Source organism: Eriocheir sinensis, chromosome 37 (assembly GCF_024679095.1).
Source record: "Eriocheir sinensis breed Jianghai 21 chromosome 37, ASM2467909v1, whole genome shotgun sequence".
Lineage (NCBI taxonomy): Eukaryota > Metazoa > Arthropoda > Malacostraca > Decapoda > Varunidae > Eriocheir > Eriocheir sinensis.
Genome location: NC_066545.1, coordinates 8,168,213 through 8,186,570, shown reverse-complemented (window position 1 = coordinate 8,186,570; position 18,358 = coordinate 8,168,213). Strand labels below are relative to the sequence as shown.

General features: G+C 43.9%; 2 long non-coding RNA genes across 12 annotated transcripts in view; one reads left to right on the top strand and one right to left on the bottom strand.

The window, feature by feature from the left end:
* LOC127008170 (uncharacterized) overlaps positions 1 to 18,358 on the top strand; it is a 160,152-nt gene that overhangs the window by 117,305 nt on the left and 24,489 nt on the right. For 9 of the 11 annotated variants that reach the window (XR_007760893.1, XR_007760891.1, XR_007760892.1 and 6 more), the window contains one exon: positions 9,196 to 9,304. This is a non-coding gene — a long non-coding RNA (uncharacterized LOC127008170). Of the gene's footprint in view, positions 1 to 9,195; positions 9,305 to 14,184; positions 14,206 to 17,340; positions 17,495 to 18,358 lie in introns of those variants that run through there. The other 2 variants (XR_007760897.1, XR_007760898.1) reach the window with 2 other exon arrangements.
* LOC127008174 (uncharacterized) lies at positions 16,698 to 17,534 on the bottom strand. The gene is made up of 2 exons (XR_007760901.1): positions 17,397 to 17,534; positions 16,698 to 16,993 (listed from the first exon to the last, which is right to left on the bottom strand). It is a non-coding gene; the product is annotated as an uncharacterized LOC127008174 (long non-coding RNA).

Here is an 18,358-nt window from a genome sequence, read left to right as displayed (position 1 = left end):
AAAGGAAAAGAGAGGAAGACGAAGAGCTAGAGAGGTAGACAGTGACTGGAGAGAGGCCCAAAAAATATTTTTAAAATTTAGAAAAAAAACGTATGAGAGAATGACGTAGGATTAAAAACAAACTGATGAAAAAGATTAAAAAAATATAGAGGATAATGGAGCTAAGGGTAACCAGGAAGGACAATTGCAAGCTATATAAAAAGGGAAAGATAACGAGGATATTATGATGATGCTAATGAAGGAAGAGGAGGAGGAGGAGAAGAAAGAGGGGAAAGAGGTAGTAGGAGAACAATCGGAAAATAAAAAGAGAGAAGAGGAGAGAGAGAGAGAGAGAGAGAGAGAGAGAGAGAGAGAGAGAGAGAGAGAGAGAGAGAGAGAGAGAGAGAGAGAGAGAGAGAGAGAGAACACAAATGACAACACAAGGCTAAGGCAATATACAAACGCGTGCATATATAGAACCAAACGGAGGATCGGAGAAAAAGTTAAAACAGATATTGAAGGCGAAAGAAAAGGAATAAAAGAGAGAGAGAGAGAGAGAGAGAGAGAGAGAGAGAGAAAGGTGCGCCGCCGCGAATGGAGGATATAATAACCAACACGGCCTAACATAACGCCGCCATCTCGAGTCAGGCGGTGGAGTGTAATGCCCCGGAGTCCATCACGTCTGCAGCAGGCGAGCATAACTGCGCCGGGGAACGAGATATAAAGAGTTTCGTCTGCAGGAACGGGTGGAGGAGGAGGAGAAGAAGGTAGCGACTGGGAAGGAGGAGGAGGTTGTGGTAGGGGTTGGGAAGAGGGAGGAGGAGAAATTGTGGCTGTGATTGTTGAGGAGGAGTTGGAGGAGGAGTAGGTTGTGGTTGCGTCTGGGAAGGAAGAGGAGGAGGAGAAGTAGGTGATTGTGACTTGAGAAGGAGGAGGAGGAGGTTGTGGTAGCGTCTGGGAAGGAGGTGGTGGTGGTTGTGAGTGCTTGGGAGGAGGACGAAGTAAAGGAGGAGGAGAAGCAGGAGGCAAGGCGTCTGGCAGGGTCGTTATATTAGCGTAATGGTAGTTAGCATGTGATTAGACCAGAGGTAGTTAGGTCGTTACGTGGCTTGATTGTGGTAGTTAGTGAGTCGTTGAGTTTTGGTGAGAAGGAGGATTTTGGTCGTTTGCGTGGCCTGGGGTGCGGATATGAGGTGTTGCGTGAGGTGGGGTGGGGTGTGGGTGGGTGGATTGCAGTGCGGTGAGTGAGGAAGAAGTGTGGAGGGGCGGCGTGGAAGTGGTTAGTTTTATAAATGTATGTGGAAGAGTAAATCGGTGAGGGTTTCCTGATGTGGTGGTTAGTGGTAGTGTGTGGAGTGACAGTGTTGAGAGGAAGGCTCGGGAAGGATCGTTAGGTTGTGGTGGTGGTGGTGAAGTGATTACTACGAAACTGGTGGTGATTATGGTGGTGGCAAAGACGTTTAGGTGAATTATATCCGACGATGCAGTGGTGTTGAAATGGCGGAATGGTGTCTGCAGGTAGTGGTGTTTGTAATGTGGTGTTGGTGGTGTGCTGTGTTGGTGTTAATTTGGAATGAAGTAAGAGAGTGTGGTTGTGGTGGTAGTGGCGGCGTTGGTTGCAGCGTGTAGTGATAATGGTTCTTGCAGTGGTGGTGATGATAGTCGCGGTGTTGGTTCTGGTGGTGCTGGTGTGGAGGTAATGATGATGATACGGCTTATGATAATGAGTGAACATGAGTTGAAATACGCTTTATATAGTTTTGTGCGGCGAAGTTAGTGAAACGCGAAATTAAGTGACCGTAGAGTTTATCGGCGCAAAAGTTCATTTTTAGTAAGAACGACATACAAATATTACATAACAGAAATATATAAAAATGTCGTCTCATATAAATCTGATCAAGATAAATAAAAAAATATCCTTGTTTTAATGTCAAGAACGTAACTCTAAGGCAAAATAAGCCCTGCTACGCACTGCTCCTGTGATTCAAATACACAGAATATTTCCAAGTAGTTAAAAGTATACGAGCTTTTACGAAATATTTAAAAAGCCTCCGAAAAAGGTACAAACAATATGACGAAAATAAAATAAATGCTTATTGAAATTAAATGTTATCAGATGCATTTACGTGTCTGGAAAATAACTGTAAAAAGAAAAGTGCTTGATAATTTTTGCTAATATTTCATCCCACGCAGCATCCATCCACCTTTTTAAAACAATACCTCCACAAATAAAGATATCATGGAAGTGATGGAAACAGGAATGGGTAAAGGAGTCTGTGAAGCATATCGTACACACTAACACAATTATACGGACCTAGATATAAACAAGGAAAGAAAGGGAAGGAGGATGAAAGGAAACACAAGGGAAAGGAAGAGGAGGGAAAAAGGAGTGTATACCATATAATACACACTAACAATATGCTACCCACTTACACGGAGAAGGGTTTAAAGAAGAGAAGGAACGGGAGGAGAAGGAAAGGAAACACAAGGGAAAGGAACAGAAGGGGAAAGGATGTGTGTGAATCATCTAATACACACCAATACCATTACCTCTTTTTTTACAGTGAAGGAAGTAGCTCAAGGGCAAAAAGAAAAGAAAAAAGGGCGCTAATCACTGCCCCTATGAAGCCCGGAAACGAGTGTAAAGACATAAATGCAAAGGGGGAGAAAGGAAGGAGAGACAAAGGAAAGGAACAGAAGGAGAAAGGAGTTTACGGGTCAAATCATACACACTAACACCATTACCTGCACGAAAAAGAGTGCGTAGAAGGAAACACAATGGAGGAAAAGGGAAGGAGATACAAGCCAAAGCAAGAGAAGAAGAAAGGAGTTTACGGGCCAAATCATACACACTTGTCGGCCGTCTCGCGAGCTCTCCCCGGCCTTATAGCGGGCTCTCCCCTCGCTCCTTCCCTGCTTTTTTATCGCCCCTCAAACTTAAGTGGAAGGATTTATATAAGGCTGAGTACTGGAGGGTGTAGGCGATCACAAATCCTGGCGTTTATATCCCTGCGAGAGAGAGAGAGAGAGAGAGAGAGAGAGAGAGAGAGAGAGAGAGAGAGAGAGAGAGAGAGAGAGAGAGAGAGAGAGAGAGAGAGAGAGAGAGAGAGAGAGAGTAGCAGCAGCATCACAACACACGAACTTTACAAACACAATCATGATAAGTAAAGGAAAGGAGAGGAAAAGGGAAATAGATAGGATTGGAAAGGAGAAGGAAGGGAAATAGGCTCTGAAAAGAATGGAAATAAAAGGAAATTGTGCTCTGAAGGAAAAGGAAGAGAGAGGAAAATATTGGAGAGTAAAGGAGATAAAGGGAAAAGGGAAAAAGAGCAATAATTAACAAAGAAAAGTAAACCAAAGGAAAGCAAAATAGTCTAGCAAGGGAAATAAAGGAAGTAAAGGAAAGAGGAAATGAATAAAAAAACAAAGGAAAGGAAGATAAAGTAAGCTGGGAAGTAGAAAATATAATGAATAGTAAAGCAAATCAAAGCAAACAAGTCTATTAAAGGAATAGGATGTAAAGGAAAGGGGAAAATAATCATGAACTCAGTGAAAGAAATGGGAGGGAAAGTAAACTGGAAAGGAAACAAAAGGAAAAGTCTAGCAAGGGAAAATGATGTCAAGGAAGAGGAAAACTCAGGGAAACGATAGGGAGGGAAAGTAAGTTGGAAAGGAGAAAAAGTAATGGAAAAGAAAGTAAAGAAAAGGGGTCTAGCAAGGAAAAATGAAGTAAAGGAGGAGCAGAAGCTAAATCCATAAACACAGGAAAGGGAAAGGGAAGAAAAGTAAGCTGGAAAGCAAAATAAAGAAGTCTAGCAATGGAACGAGAAGCACAGGAAAGGGGAAGAGTATCATAAACTCGAGAAAACGAAAGGGAGGGAAGTAAGCTTCATCTACAGACACAAACCACTGCCGTCTTTCAAGGTAAGATGAACACCGGCCTTTCATCACGGGGGAAGTGTCTACGGCGCATGGCTGACACAGGGGCCGAGGAAGCGTGAAATAAAGGAGGGTCTTACTCAGGCGGCGGGTAGCTCATGCTGGGGCGGCGTGACACTGCGGGGACGGGAGCCAGCGACGGGAGGGTGCCGGGGGAGATGCATATAAATAAGAGAGAGAGAGAGAGAGAGAGAGAGAGAGAGAGAGAGAGAGAGAGAGAGAGAGTTATGATTAGTGGTGTAGAGTTGATGAAGGTTGAGAGGGAGGATGTGAAAGAATTTATGGAGAAAAGAAAAGGTATACGTAAAACAAGGTACGAGTATAATCGGCAGAGAAAAGGAAAGGTATATAGCAACGTATAGATATAGTAGGTATAATAAGTGGAGAAAAGGCAAGGTATAGAAAAGGGTAGATGTATAATAAGTATAATGGGTGGAAAAAGGACAGGTAGATCAATTATAGGTAAAATAGGTATGATAACTAGAGAAAAGTTGGAAATGTTGGAAAGAGTTGGGGAAAAGGAATAGCAAAGGGAAGCAGCTTAAGGGCAACAAAAAGAAAGTGTAGAAAAAAAGCCCGCTGAATGGTATAGAAGTGTTTATCATGGAAGTCCCTAAACAATAGATGTAATAGTGTAATGTAAATGAAAGGCAAAGAGGCGTTTAGTAATCAGCTATAATTCTGCATGAAAAAATAATTCATACTCGTATTGCTATCAAATGATGCAAACATTGCTCTGATATGTGTCATTTTTAAGTGCCAAAAGCTTTCAAATTAACGGCGGAATGTAAAATTAAGCTCATCACTATTATTATTGTTGTTATTATTATTATTATTATTATTATTATTACTATTATCTTTCGGTTGTAGAGATGTAAGGTCATTCATTTTTAGTGTCTCTGTGATTTTTCCAAAATTTAAGCCGAATTCAATTTATTGGTTCCTCGTAAGCTAAATTAGGATTCTTTTTAAGAGCATTTTGTGATTAGCATTGTACCCGAGAGAGAGAGAGAGAGAGAGAGAGAGAGAGAGAGAGAGAGAGAGAGAGAGAGAGAGAGAGAGAGAGAGAGAGAGAGAGAGAGAGAGAGAGAGAGAGAGAGAGAGAGAGAGAGAGAGAGAGAGAGAGAGAGAGAAATTGGAGTATTTGGGTTCGTGCCTGTCCCTCTGTGTGTTTGGTGGTGGTGGTGATGTGGGTGTGTGCGTGTGTGTGTGTGTGTATATGTGTGTGTGTGTGTGTGTGTGTGTGTGTGTGTGTGTGTGTGTGTGTGTGTGTGTGTGTGTGTGTGTGTGTGGAAAGGTCAGGAATGTGAACCATCCCAGGAAGCGGACTAATTTTGCCGTTTGTGACATCTTTATGGATCTGCGGCTCCCTACACACACACACACACACACACACACACACACACACACACACACACACACCCTCCTCAATCTCGTGCATTTCTCTCTTTGGCTTTTCTCTCTCTCTCTACAGGAACGATACCCGTACCGTACGATATCTCCCCCGCCCCCTAACGCCCTCCGCCGCCGCCGCGAGCTGCACCAAATCCCGGCAAACAACGCCGCGAGAGAATCGGATTTACAAATAAAAAACACAAGGTTCTTACAAGAAATCATTTGGACGGTCCCGATGCTACATATAAATAGTGTACCGTCTCCCGCTCCCTCTCCCCCATAGCCTCTCCCCAACCCCGTTATTGGCAATCTATTTTCTGATTGGATCTTTTACCGGTTGGTGAGCTCAGTTGCCGAGGTTCCCGCCAAGTGTGTTGCCCTGCTGCCAGATGCACGCTTCATGCATAAAGATTGTTCTGTCAGCGCCGTGTGGTGGGCGTTGCGGCGGCGGCACGGCTCCCCTGTGTCATGCGGCGGCCCCCGTGGAGTCTATTGCAAAGGCTTTAGTATCATCTTAGCGTCAGCGGCTGGCGTACGACACTCTCAGCAACTGGCGGCGGGTGGCGGCGCGTCGTTGCTGACACGGGAAGGAAAATCTTATCGCAATTTTCTGGGAGGCAAGGCATGCGACGTTGGTTAATATCGTAACGTTTGGTCTTCTTATCTGAGGAGGCCGTGGCAGGCTGGCTGGCGGCTGACGGCGGGGATGACGAGGCCTGACGGGTGCCTGTCACCGGCCTCGTCCTTCCGCAGCCGCGTGTTCCGCCGCCGCCGCCGCCACACTCCCTTGGGGAAATTATTAAAAATTCCGCCAAGTAAACATGCGCCGGTGTTACGCCTTCCCCGTAGTTACCATCCTCCTATTGGGGCCCAGGAATGTTCATAGTGTATGTGTGTGTGTGTGTGTGTGTGTGTGTGTGTGTGTGTGTGTGTGTGTGTGTGTGTGTGTGTGTGTGTGTGCGTGCGTGCGTACGCGCGAGCGCGCGGTCACAATGCTGCGTAAATTAAATTTATTGTGATCCAGTCACTCAACAACGAAGGCTTGATATTACTCATGAAAAATATATTCCTTCTGTTCATAAGCATCTCCATTTCCTTTCTTGACCCTCCTTTCATCGCCCTTTCCTTCCCTACCTTACACTTTCCGTAGCGTACCCTACCCATTCTTTTACTCCCCTTATGCAAGATGCAAACACCAGCAATCCTTTTCATTTTATCGTGAGCTGACGTAGAACCTAACAACATTATGTATACATCCTCCAGCTCAGCGCTTACTTCAAATTCCTCCCGCTCAGCCCTCCCTTATCCCCTTCCCTTCCCTTGTGAAGCCTCCACCCGCCCTTTGTGTCCCTCCTCCCATCCGCCCCTTACTTATCCCCTCGTCTGCCCCTCACCTCTCCCTCCCTACTACCGTCCTGTTTACCTTATTCTGTGCCCCTTCCTGAGTCCTCTCCCCTCCCCATGTGTAAGCCTTCCTCCTCCCCTCCCCTTTTCACCCTCTCTCGTCTCCTCACTGACCCCTCTTCCTCCCCCTTCCTTCGTCCTCTCCCCCCCTTCTATGTTTAAGCCTTCTCCCTCCTTTCCCCTGTTCATCTTCCTTCTTCTGCTCCTCTCTGACCCCTCTTCCTCCCCCTTCCTGCGTCATCTCCCTCTCTCCCCCTGTATATGTAAGCCTTCACCCTCCCCTCCCCTGTTTTATCTTCCCTCCCCTTATGCTCCTCTCTGACCCCTCTTCCTCTTCCCTCCTCCCCTCCCTCATCCCGTCTCTGCCCCTTCCTGACCCCTCTTCCTGCCGCTTCCTCATCTCTCCTCCCGGCCCCGGTGTGCGCCTCCTCCCGCCCTCACTGTTGAGACATCAGTGGCACGACGCGGCCTGAAAGCCTGCTGTCGCCCGCCGCTGTGGTGCATTGTTTGTTTTAGCCGAGCCTGACATCCCTACGAGGACTGCGGCGCGAGTAGAGGGAGAGGAACGGAGAGGGACAGAGAGGCACGAAGAGAGGGATAGAGGAGGAGGAGGAGGAGAGGGACGGAACAGCACACACACACACTCTAGGTATACAGAAGGGCCGCAGCGTATAGCGCCATGCAGCACATAAACAAAGACCCGTGATGGGACTCCTGACAGTTAATCTCTCTCCCTTTCCTTCCATATATCTTCTAGTTCTTCCTATCTGGCTTACTGATTTGGTGGCCGCTCTGTCTGTTTTTTTTTTTTATTCCTTTCCACTCTTACTATATGTATTTCCCTGTTTTTTATTCCTTTCCATTCTCTTACTATGTGTATTTCCCTCCCTCTCCTTAAATACGAATAAATTTTGATTCATTTCTCCCTTTCCTTCCATATATCTCCTGGTTCTTCCTATCTAGCTTACTGATTTGGTAGCCGGTCTTTCTCTTCTTTTTATTCCTTTCTATTCTCTTATTATATGTATTTCCCTCCCTCTCTTCTTAAATGCGAATAAATTTTGATTCCTTTCTCCCTTTCCTTCCATATATCTCCTAGTTCTTCCTATCTAGCTTGTTGAATTGTTGGCCGCGCTCTCGCTTTCTTTTATATTCCTTTCAATTCTCTCTCTCTTTAAATGTATCTCGGTTCCTTTCTTCTTAAATATATCCTCATTCATCTCTCTCCCTTTCCTTCCATACATATAGCTTTTCCTATCTTGCTTCCTGATTTATTGGCCGCTCTTTCTCCTTTTTTATATTCCTTTCAGTTTTCTCTTTTTTATATATTTCGCTTCCTTTCTTCTTAAATATATCCTCATTCATCTCTCCCTTTCCTTTCATATAATCTCCTATTTCTTCCTATCTAGTTTCCTGGTTTGCTGGCCGCTCTTTCTCTTGTTCCTTTCAATTCTGTCTATCTTCGTGTCTCGCTCCCTTTCCTCTTAAGTATATCTCTGTTAATCTCTTTCCCTTTCCTTTCATATATCTCCTAATTCTTCTTATCTAACTTACTGCTTTGTTGGCCGCTCTTTCTTTTCTCTTTCATTCCTATCAATTATCTGTATCTATATAATTCTGTCTCTTTCCGCTTCCTCTAAAATACATCTTTGTTAATCCTATCACTATTGTTCCCTTTTTCATCCTCCAATTTCCACCCTTTTTCCTATTCCATCCCTTCGATCGGTGCAGTTTGCTTCCTTGCTCCTGGTTCGCTTACCCTTCTGTCTCTATTTTCTGAACATACCCGTAAAAAGGAGACCCATCCGGCAAGATTTAAGTTTAACGCACGACAGCTTCACTTAACGCTACGCAGTTTTCGACCTCCGCGCTGCAGTTTTTATACCAACACGATACAATTCCACCTACGCTACGCTCTGCCGCTACGATTTCAGACGGGTTTGCTCGCTCTCTCTCTCTCTCTCTCTCTCTCTCTCTCTCTCTCTCTCTCTCTCTCTCTCTCTCTCTCTCTCTCTCTCTCTCTCTCTCTCTCTCTCTCTCTCTCTCTCTCTCTCTCTCTCTCTCTCTCTCTCTCTCTCTCTCTCTCTCTCTCTCCTTATGTTTTCTAGGAGAGAGAAAAAAAGAGGGAAAATATGTTAGTTATATTTTATTCGTGTATTACATTTGTGTGGCACGTGGATAAGTGTAGTTGTGTATTACTTTTATTGCGGGTATGTTTTTGTTTGTTTTCCTGCATATTAGAGAAACGAAGTGTCTGGTCTGTCTTTAAGTTTTGTGTTAGTAATATTTTTTTCTTTTTCGGTTTGTGGATAACGAAATAGAGAGGATGCATGAAATTACCTGTATTTATGTCCCTAATTCTATTCAACAAAAGTATACGGCTCTGTTCTATATTATATTCGTGTTATATATATACAATTTTTACTACAGAGGCAACAGCTCGGTTTATATTGCTTATATGTATACCGTCTCTTTCAGAAGTGTTCATCCGGCAGAAGCGTTCCCCCATCACCGAGGAGGCAGATATTAGGTGCTCGAACTCCAGAGACACACACGGAAAACGAAAAAAAGAGGCACGAAAATAAAGGTGAGCGTAACAGTAAAATAAACACACATTGCATGCCGCGGCGCCTAAGAACAAACAGCCTCGCGCGGTGTTACTCACGTCTCATATCTTTCTCTTCGCCCCGACGCCTCCCATCCCAGAAATAGGCTGATGCTCCGAGCGTGTGGAGGAGGAGGAGGAGGAGGAGGAGGTGTAGGTGGAGGAAAGGAAAAAAGTATAAAGAAAATGATAATCGAAATATTGATTCCTCGAGGTGTGCATTTTGCTGGAGGAAACAGAGACGTCGCGAGTGCCCCCGGCGTGTGTGTGTGTGTGTGTGTGTGTGTGTGTGTGTGTGTGTGTGTGTGTGTGTGTGTGTGTGTGTGTGTGTGTGTGTGTGTGTGTGTGTGTGTTCTCGATGGCGCGTCGTTTGGTTTATGGATATGTTTCCCGACGGCGGATATGGGGATGGGTTTTTTTTCCATACGTATATTTCTTTCCAACGACATCCTACGAAAAAAAAAGTATAAACCGAAAATTCTTGGCTGTTGGCTGAATATCGATGTTACCTTTAGATTTATAACGGCATAGGTTTACACTTACAAACGCTCGCTTACTTAGAGGTGTATTTAAATAACTTAGAAGAGTATTTTAATATCTGGGACAAACAATTCAATAACTTAGAGATGTACTTAAACTGTCATTCAAGCATTTATTGTAAGATTAGACTCATGCGCCAGACAGTCGGACAAATCTTTACAACAGACTCCAATGACTTAGATTTTCTTTTCCTTTTTTTTATTTCCTTCCCAATACATAATCGTAACTTTTTTTTCCGGTCCACTGTCATCACGTCAACCACTTTTCCATCGAGGACTTCCATTAATGTCACAGAACGTTATTCTAGCTTACTGACTGTGTTCCTAACCGCCTCAATACCCTTCACTTCTCGACCCAATATTAGGTCTGAAAGTTAGTGAATACCGAATCTATAAGTTTAGGGTTGTATATAAATGGCTAATGGTTTCAAATATACTGATGCAGGAGTCTTTATCAGTCGATTAAAGAACCATCAAGGAAACAATGAAAAAGGTGAATGAAACAATGATCGGAAACAATGATCTAATATGTTCAAGCTTTTACAATAGCTTTAAAAGGTTAAGTGCAGATGAAAAGAAAGGATAACAGTAAGAACAGTAAAAACAATACCGATAATAGTAATAATAATAAAATGAACGAAATCGAGTCTAGGCAGAACACTACACTTTTCACTACACTTTTAAAGAGAGAGAGAGAGAGAGAGAGAGAGAGAGAGAGAGAGAGAGAGAGAGAGAGAGAGAGAGAGAGAGAGAGAGAGAGAGAGAGAGAGAGAGAGAGAGAGAGAGAGAGAGAGAGAGAGAGAGAGAACGTCCTCGCCTGCATGTCTGTCTGTCTGTCTGGGTACTGTTAAGAATCTGTGCGTGCGTTATCAAGGGTAGCGGCGGCCCTGTGCATCTCCTTCCAATATACTCTCTCTCTCTCTCTCTCTCTCTGTTTTCGTTACCTTGCTTGTTTATTTGTTTGTTTGTGTGTGCGTGCGTGCGTGGGAGTATTAGTGTCCATTTTATCGAAGCTTCTGCACGTGTTTGAAATCCATTTGATAGAGAACACACACACACACACACACACACACACACACACACACACACACACAATACAGCCGGACTACAAAAGATCCGCTGGTCCATTTACACAAATCATTGATGTAGAAGACGTAGAACAAAGAAAAGGAGGAACAGAAGGGACAGATGGAGGGACGGAGAGAGAGAGAGAGAGAGAGAGAGAGAGAGAGAGAGAGAGAGAGATAGCAGCACAGTGACAAAGAAAGAGAAAGAAAGAGACAGTAAATCATTAAAAAAGCGTGTAAAAGAATAATGGTCGGGTGCAACATATGAGAAAAATATATAGCGGATTATAACTCTCTCTCTCTCTCTCGCTCTCTCTCCCCTGGTGTGTGATTTCACTTACTTTACCGAACATTTATAGAGAAACACGAAGAAAGTCGTGTTGGGAGGAGACAAATACAAGACTAAGAGAAGAAGGAGGAGGAGGAGGAGAAGACGACGTGACTAGTGCTCCCTTAAGAAGAAGGAATGGAAAGTAGCTACTGAGAGAGAGAGAGAGAGAGAGAGAGAGAGAGAGAATGCACGACGTTTATCAAGTTAACTACGCGCGCCTTATTTTTCTTCCCCAACTGCTGCCTTCCACAAGTCCCGGCCGGAAAAGTCATGTTCGGGTTTACGTCTGCAATCCCGCGTGAAGCCCGGACCGGACTGCCTGCTGCAAAGCCGGGCAAGGGGATTTTCTCTCTCTCTCTCTCTCTCTCTCTCTCTCTCTCTCTCTCTCTCTCTCTCTCTCTCTCTCTCTCTCTCTCTCTCTCTCTCTCTCTCTCTCTCTCTCTCTCTCTCTCTCTCTCTCTGTAAAACGCACACACACACACACATACATTGCTTTAAAGATAAACCCTATACATAAACTTTTATTATATTTATCACCTGGTCCATATTAAAGTCTGTACGTTAATGAGGATGTTTAACTAATAAATTATATGGGAAAGAAATTCTCGTTCCAACAGCATCACGGTGGGAATATTTATCACTAGTAAGAATGAGTTATGAAACTATACACGTGTCAACTTAAATCATTTTATTTACTACATGTTGGAAGGTTGCATCAAAGGTAGATACTATGGCAATCTTTGTAAGGCGACATTACAGTTATTTATAATATAATACTAGATAATACATTTTCATCATTTATAAAATTGAAGGTAGTATAGAATATATTAAACAAATTATGTAGACCTTTACTGCGGTCATCGTGTTACACATGAAAATTAACAATGTAAATCAGAGTTTAAGTAGATTGTACGAGCACTTTACGTCCGGCCATAAAATTATTTAGGGCTACAGGATAACACTTCATGAGTTTTCAGTATTATTTACCTGGACAGTAATTTGATAAAGCCCACACGAATATATTAACGCAATATTCGAAACACACATGTCAGCCTCAATGTCTATGGTATTATTTTTTTTTACCGAAAACAAACGGTAATCCCGAAAATATATTAAATGAAATGTTAATGGAACAAATCGCACTTGGAGTAGTGTACAACATTCTCGTACAAACACACAAACACCAGAAAATAAAAATGCATTACGATGTACATGGAAACAAGGAAAATAGCAAATAAATGTACCACGCCAGACACGACAGCAGTGTAAAAAAAATATAGAACACAATAAACAAATCAACAGAGAAATACTACAAAAGAATACACAAAGCACGGACAGATGGACAAAACAATGTTGAAAATATATCACATTTATTGGGAGACAAACTGATGACGGAAATAATTGGACAGAAGATTAGCCAACAGTGATACGGATCAACAACATGAACAACAAAACAATAATAGAAACGTTACCACCACTACGACCACAACAGTAAAGTAAACAAACACACACCAGTGAGGGATCAAGCAAATCTCATTAAGCGAGCCATTACTAGTGCCAAGGTTCCCTACGATAGCTACAGTTTTTCTGCAACCATTTAGTGACGAGACAAAAATCCGGATAAACAAATATACACAACTGAGCACTAATACTCGTTCCACTGACCTAAATAAAGTAACAGAGGGACTTCAGATAGACAAACAAGCACAGGTAGATGGAAAGACAGGTATATGTGTCGCTCAATAGATTAAATAGATATGAGATTTATGTCAGGAAGTTAATAATCTCTCACTGACATAAGTAGATTAACAGACGAATTTCACATAGACAAACAAGCACACAGATTGATGAAAAGATAGGTTGATGGATGGATGTCTCGGCCGATAGATTAAATAGATACTTTTAGTCAAGAAGGCCAACAACAATAACAACACGTCATGAAATTAGTATGTGAGGACGCTAGGGCCTAATGAACACAAAAGCAGGTGGACATACGTGCAAACAAGGCAGGTACATATACATAATTATGGCCCAAGACTCATACTTTGATTTTATGGCGCGTACGTGTGTTTAATTAAAGATTATTTAGTAAACTTGTTGCGACTCCGTGCCGGGATAGCAAATGGCTTTCTCTCTCTCTGGCTCTCCTCTCTCTCTCTCTCTCTCTGGCTCTCCTCTCTCACTATGGCTCTCCTCTCTCTCTCACTATGGCTCTCTCTCACTATGGCTCTCCTCTCTCTCTCTCTCTCTCTCTCTCTCTCTCTCTCTCTCTCTCTCTCTCTCTCTCTCTCTCTCTCCGGAGCAAGAGGAAGGGAGGAGGACGAGTAAAGGAAGGAAACAGAAGGGAAGGGAAGGAGAAGGGGGAAGTAAAGGAAGGGAAGGAGAAGGGAGGAGGGAGAAGTAAAGGGAGACAAGGGAGGAGGGAAGGGAAGGTGGGAAGGTAAAGGAAGGGAGGGAGAAGAGAAGGAATTATGCAACCTCCCCCTCTCTCAAACACACAAAAAAAGACATACAACCAAACATACAAACACAACACAAAACACACACAGGCACAGGCACACCCACACACAGACAGAGAGCAAAGGTCGTTGGGCAGCTGTTCAGTTTCCGCCCCGCCACAGCCTGCAGCACACGCATAAACACACAGCGCACACTACTAATCACATTATACATAGTTAATTTATTATGTCGGTTGTGCCATCATCGCCGACACAATTACACGTAGCTTTGAAGGCATGATTATCGTCCATTAATCATTATCGTTGAGTTGGAAATAAACAATAAAAACACCCACATTATTCATTATTCTTCATTGACTTTTACTGAATGTGTGTTCTTTGTGTGATATATTGTGGTGTTCTCTTTTTTGGTGGATGCTTATTATTGTTTTCTTACATATGCTGACATTTTAATTTATGTTTTCAGGTGAGGCGAACGAGGAAGCGACAGCGTTGACGGTAAAGGTTGTCTGTGTGTTTGTTTTTGTCTGTGTCTGGATCTCTCTCTCTCTCTCTCTCTCTCTCTCTCTCTCTCTCTCTCTCTCTCTCTCTCTCTCTCTCTCTCTCTCTCTCTCTCTCTCTCTCTCTCTCTCTCTCTCTTTTTTCCCATGCATCTGTTCCTCCGTTATGCTCTCTCTTTTCCCATGCATCTGTTCCTCCGTTATGCTCTCTCTTTTCCCATGCATCTGTTCCTCCGTTATGCATGTCGTGCGCACAAAATATTAAACCAAACTAATAGTACTGTGTGTGTGTGTGTGTGTGTGTGTGTGTGTGTGTGTGTGTGTTTAAGGCTGAATTGCCAGTAATAAAGAAAATTATATGACAGGTAATGGAAGCAAATTAATTACTTACGTACACAGCCAATGAACCGTGTGTGTGTGTGTGTGTGCGTGCGTGTGCGTGCGTGCGTGCGTGCGTGTGTGTGTGTGTGTGTGCGCGTGCGTGCGTGTGTGAATCCTGGAGTGACACAAAGGCCTTTAGTCAGTGTTTTCCATTCATAGTATTCATCCTTCATACATTTTATATTCTGAGAGAGAGAGAGAGAGAGAGAGAGAGAGAGAGAGAGAAATTTTACGTAATATTTACATAGATGGAAAATTTTGTCGAGTTGGAATTCTTTATTAACACGATAAATAGTTTAAGGGCCACGGCAGCAGACAGATGAAGAGGGAGGAGGAGAAATGTAGAAGGACATGGAAGAGGGAAAAATAGAGAGAGAGAGTAAAAGTAGCAGGATTATAAGGAAGAAGGAGAGCAGGAGGAGGAAGAAGAACGTGATCAGTAGGAGGAGGAGGAGGAGAGGAATAGATATGTAGTAAGATTTGGAAGAGGAAAATATATAGTGAGAATGAACAAGAGTAGAAGAAAGAGGAAGGAGGAAAGAATAAGATTAAGAGGAGGGATAAGAGGAGGGAGAGGAAGTAAGGAAGAGGAAAACAAAGCGAAAGAACAAGAGTAGCAGGATTTTAAGGAAGGAGAGCAGAAGGAGGAGAAGTGGGAGAGAATTAGATTAGGAGGAAAAGGAAGAACAGCAGGCTATTTAATTATGCTTTATACAACAAGATAGATTACGCAGCGGCCCAGAGCTATACAATAATAAGTTTCTATATGCATCGAGAAAGCACAGCGGGGGTAGGTACACACACGCACACACACACACCTTGTTAGCCTGCCGTGCCGTGCCGTGTGTGTGTGTGTGTGTGTGTGTGTGTGTGTGTGTGTGTGTGTGTGTGTGTAGTAATAGTAGCCGCAAAATACTAAATCCCACTCAAGCATAATCAGTGTTGTAGTGTGTGTGTGTGTGTGTGAGAGAGAGAGAGAGAGAGAGAGAGAGAGAGAGAGAGAGAGAGAGAGAGAGAGAGAGAGAGAGAGAGAGAGAGAGAGAGACTGTAACCGCTCACTGCCAAGGTCAATTTAGTTTATAATATCCTAACGTAGCCCCCCTCATAGCTATAACAGGAGGAAAAAAATAAGGCGAGGTAGGGAAGAGCAGGCGGGAGGGAGCGTGGCACTAAAGGGGATGAACCTCGGTGTTATCCAGGCTGTAAAGAGGGGAGGGGAGGGGAGGAGGGGGAAGGAGGAAGGGGAATAGGGAAGGCAAGATAATGTATTTAATTACCCGCATTATCTCGCCACTAATCCTGTCGCCCCCTCGTGGTTATGGCGCGGGATTTCGTGGGTCTTTAAAGGCGGGGCTGTGCAGGTATGTGTGCTCAGGTGTGAAGGGTGTTTAAAGTGTGTGTGTGTGTGTGTGTGTGTGTGTGTGTGTGTGTGTGTGTGTGTGTGTGTGTGTTTTAGAGAGCGCGCACACACACACACACACACACACACACACACACACACACACACACACACACACACACACACACACACAGGCTCCTAAATAAACAAACCTTAATTAATGAGAGAGACGAGTGTTCTCATAACCTCAGGCACTTCCTCCTCCTCCTCTTATGTCTCTTTATCCTCTACTTATCTATTCTCTTCTTTTTTAATACCAACCCTTTCTCCCTTACCTATTCTGTCCTCTAGCTATTTTCTGTTCCGTATAACGACAAGCATCTCTTTTTTTTTCTCTATCCATCTGTGCCCTTTTCCTTTTCTTCTCCCGGTCTTTTCCTGTTCTTTACTCCTACCCTTCCTTCCACTTCACGTTTCATATCTCAGTTCCCTCCTCCACATTCCTTTTCCCCCAGCCCTCAAACCGTTCTATCCCTTTCTCTCTTCATTCCTCCCGTCTTTGCTTCTAACACCATCCCTTAATCTCCATTCCCCTTTTGTTTATCTTCCTCTCAAAACCTTCCCTTCGTCGCCTCTCCCTTCCCTCCATCTATTCAACTTGCTTCTCTTCTCTAATTTGTTATAATGCACTTCTCTGCTCCCTCTCTTTCTCCCCCTTTTCTCTCCCTCTCACCCTCCATTTCATTTATCTCTCACGCCCCTCTCCTCCCTTCCCCCCTCCTCGCCATCCTACACATGAAGTTTTCTCTCGCCACTTCGTCAGGAGACTCGTCACAACTAAGTAATATATCGTGGTAGTCAGGATGGGACATTGTAACATTTGAATCCTCCTGCTGCTCTTCTTCCTCTTATTGCATGTGATTTTAGGCCTTCCTCTTCACCATCATTATCTCTACTACCTTCTCCTCCACGTTCTCATCGCTTGCCACGCCCGCGCCTTCTCTTTTCTTCAGTGCCGCCGCCATGCTACTTTGCTGCTTCAGTACACCTTTAACCTGAAATTCAAGCTAATATTGGAATTTTTATAACACTGCTTCCGTCCTCGTCTACTTGGTCATTTAAAACAAAACATCTGCCAGAGTCATAAACTGCCGATTTAGACGACAGCGCTGCAAAACTGAACGGTCATATTCACCAGACAAAGCAGGAAGAATATAATGTAGTCTGGAAAACTGGCGAGGTGTGAACTCTTGTCAAGTCAAGAAAATGTTCATATTTATTTGATAACAGATCATATCATTTCTCACATGTTTCAACTCAATGTTACAGAGAACTGTTCATTTTACTTATATGCACTCAGTGGGATGGTTCGTGCTAATTGGCGATTATTTTATTATGCCAGTGAAGGCGACACTCCCATCATCGTTCCCACTGCTTGCCACATAAAATCTTACTCACCTGGGTAAAGAGACGCCGTTCATCAGCAGGACGAGCTGACAAGCGACCACCACCAGACGCGCTGCCACTCACTAGTAGTTTGGAGGCAGAAAGGGAGCGCCTGACACCGCCATATGTTGGATTGATTTTCAATGTAACTTTATTATTGTGCTCAGCGGAGGAAACGAATGAATAGTGAAGTAATCAAATCTAATAAGTAAATACATAAAACAGTTTTTATTATTATTATTTTTTTTTTTTTACGTTGCCTATTGCGCCGGTAGGCATCTTCCCGGTGGGGCCTGATGGTCGGCCCAAGGCTTCTTACAGGTGGGGCCTGATGGTCGGCCCAGCCCGTTCTGGCGCAGGCGAGTATTTATAGTGGCGCCATCTTGCGTTGGCTCATGCTGCCCCCCTGAACTCGTTCTTGATTCGCTTGGACGGCTTCCTCTAGAGTCCGGGTTGATGGGTGGTCTTCAGGACAGCATGTGGGTAGTTTTAAGCCACTCGGCGGTGACTGAAAAATCCGAGTGGTAGCGTGGGGATTCGAACCCGCGTCGTCCATCACGCGGCGAATGTGGGTCCAGTACGCTACCAGTTCGGCCACCGCCGAATGAGGGAGATTTGATGTTTCATGAGGTAAATTTTGAATGGACGAAAACAACAATAATCACAAGCAATAAATAAGAAAAACAAAAACAAAATCCGACAGGGAAAGTAGGGAACACGCACACCTACACACACACACACACACACACACACACACACACACACACACACACACACACACACACACACACACACACACACACACACACACACACACACACACACACACACACACACACACACACACACACACACACACACACACACACACACACACACACACACACACACACACACACACACACACACACACACACACACACACACACACACACACACACACACACACACACACACACACACACACACACACA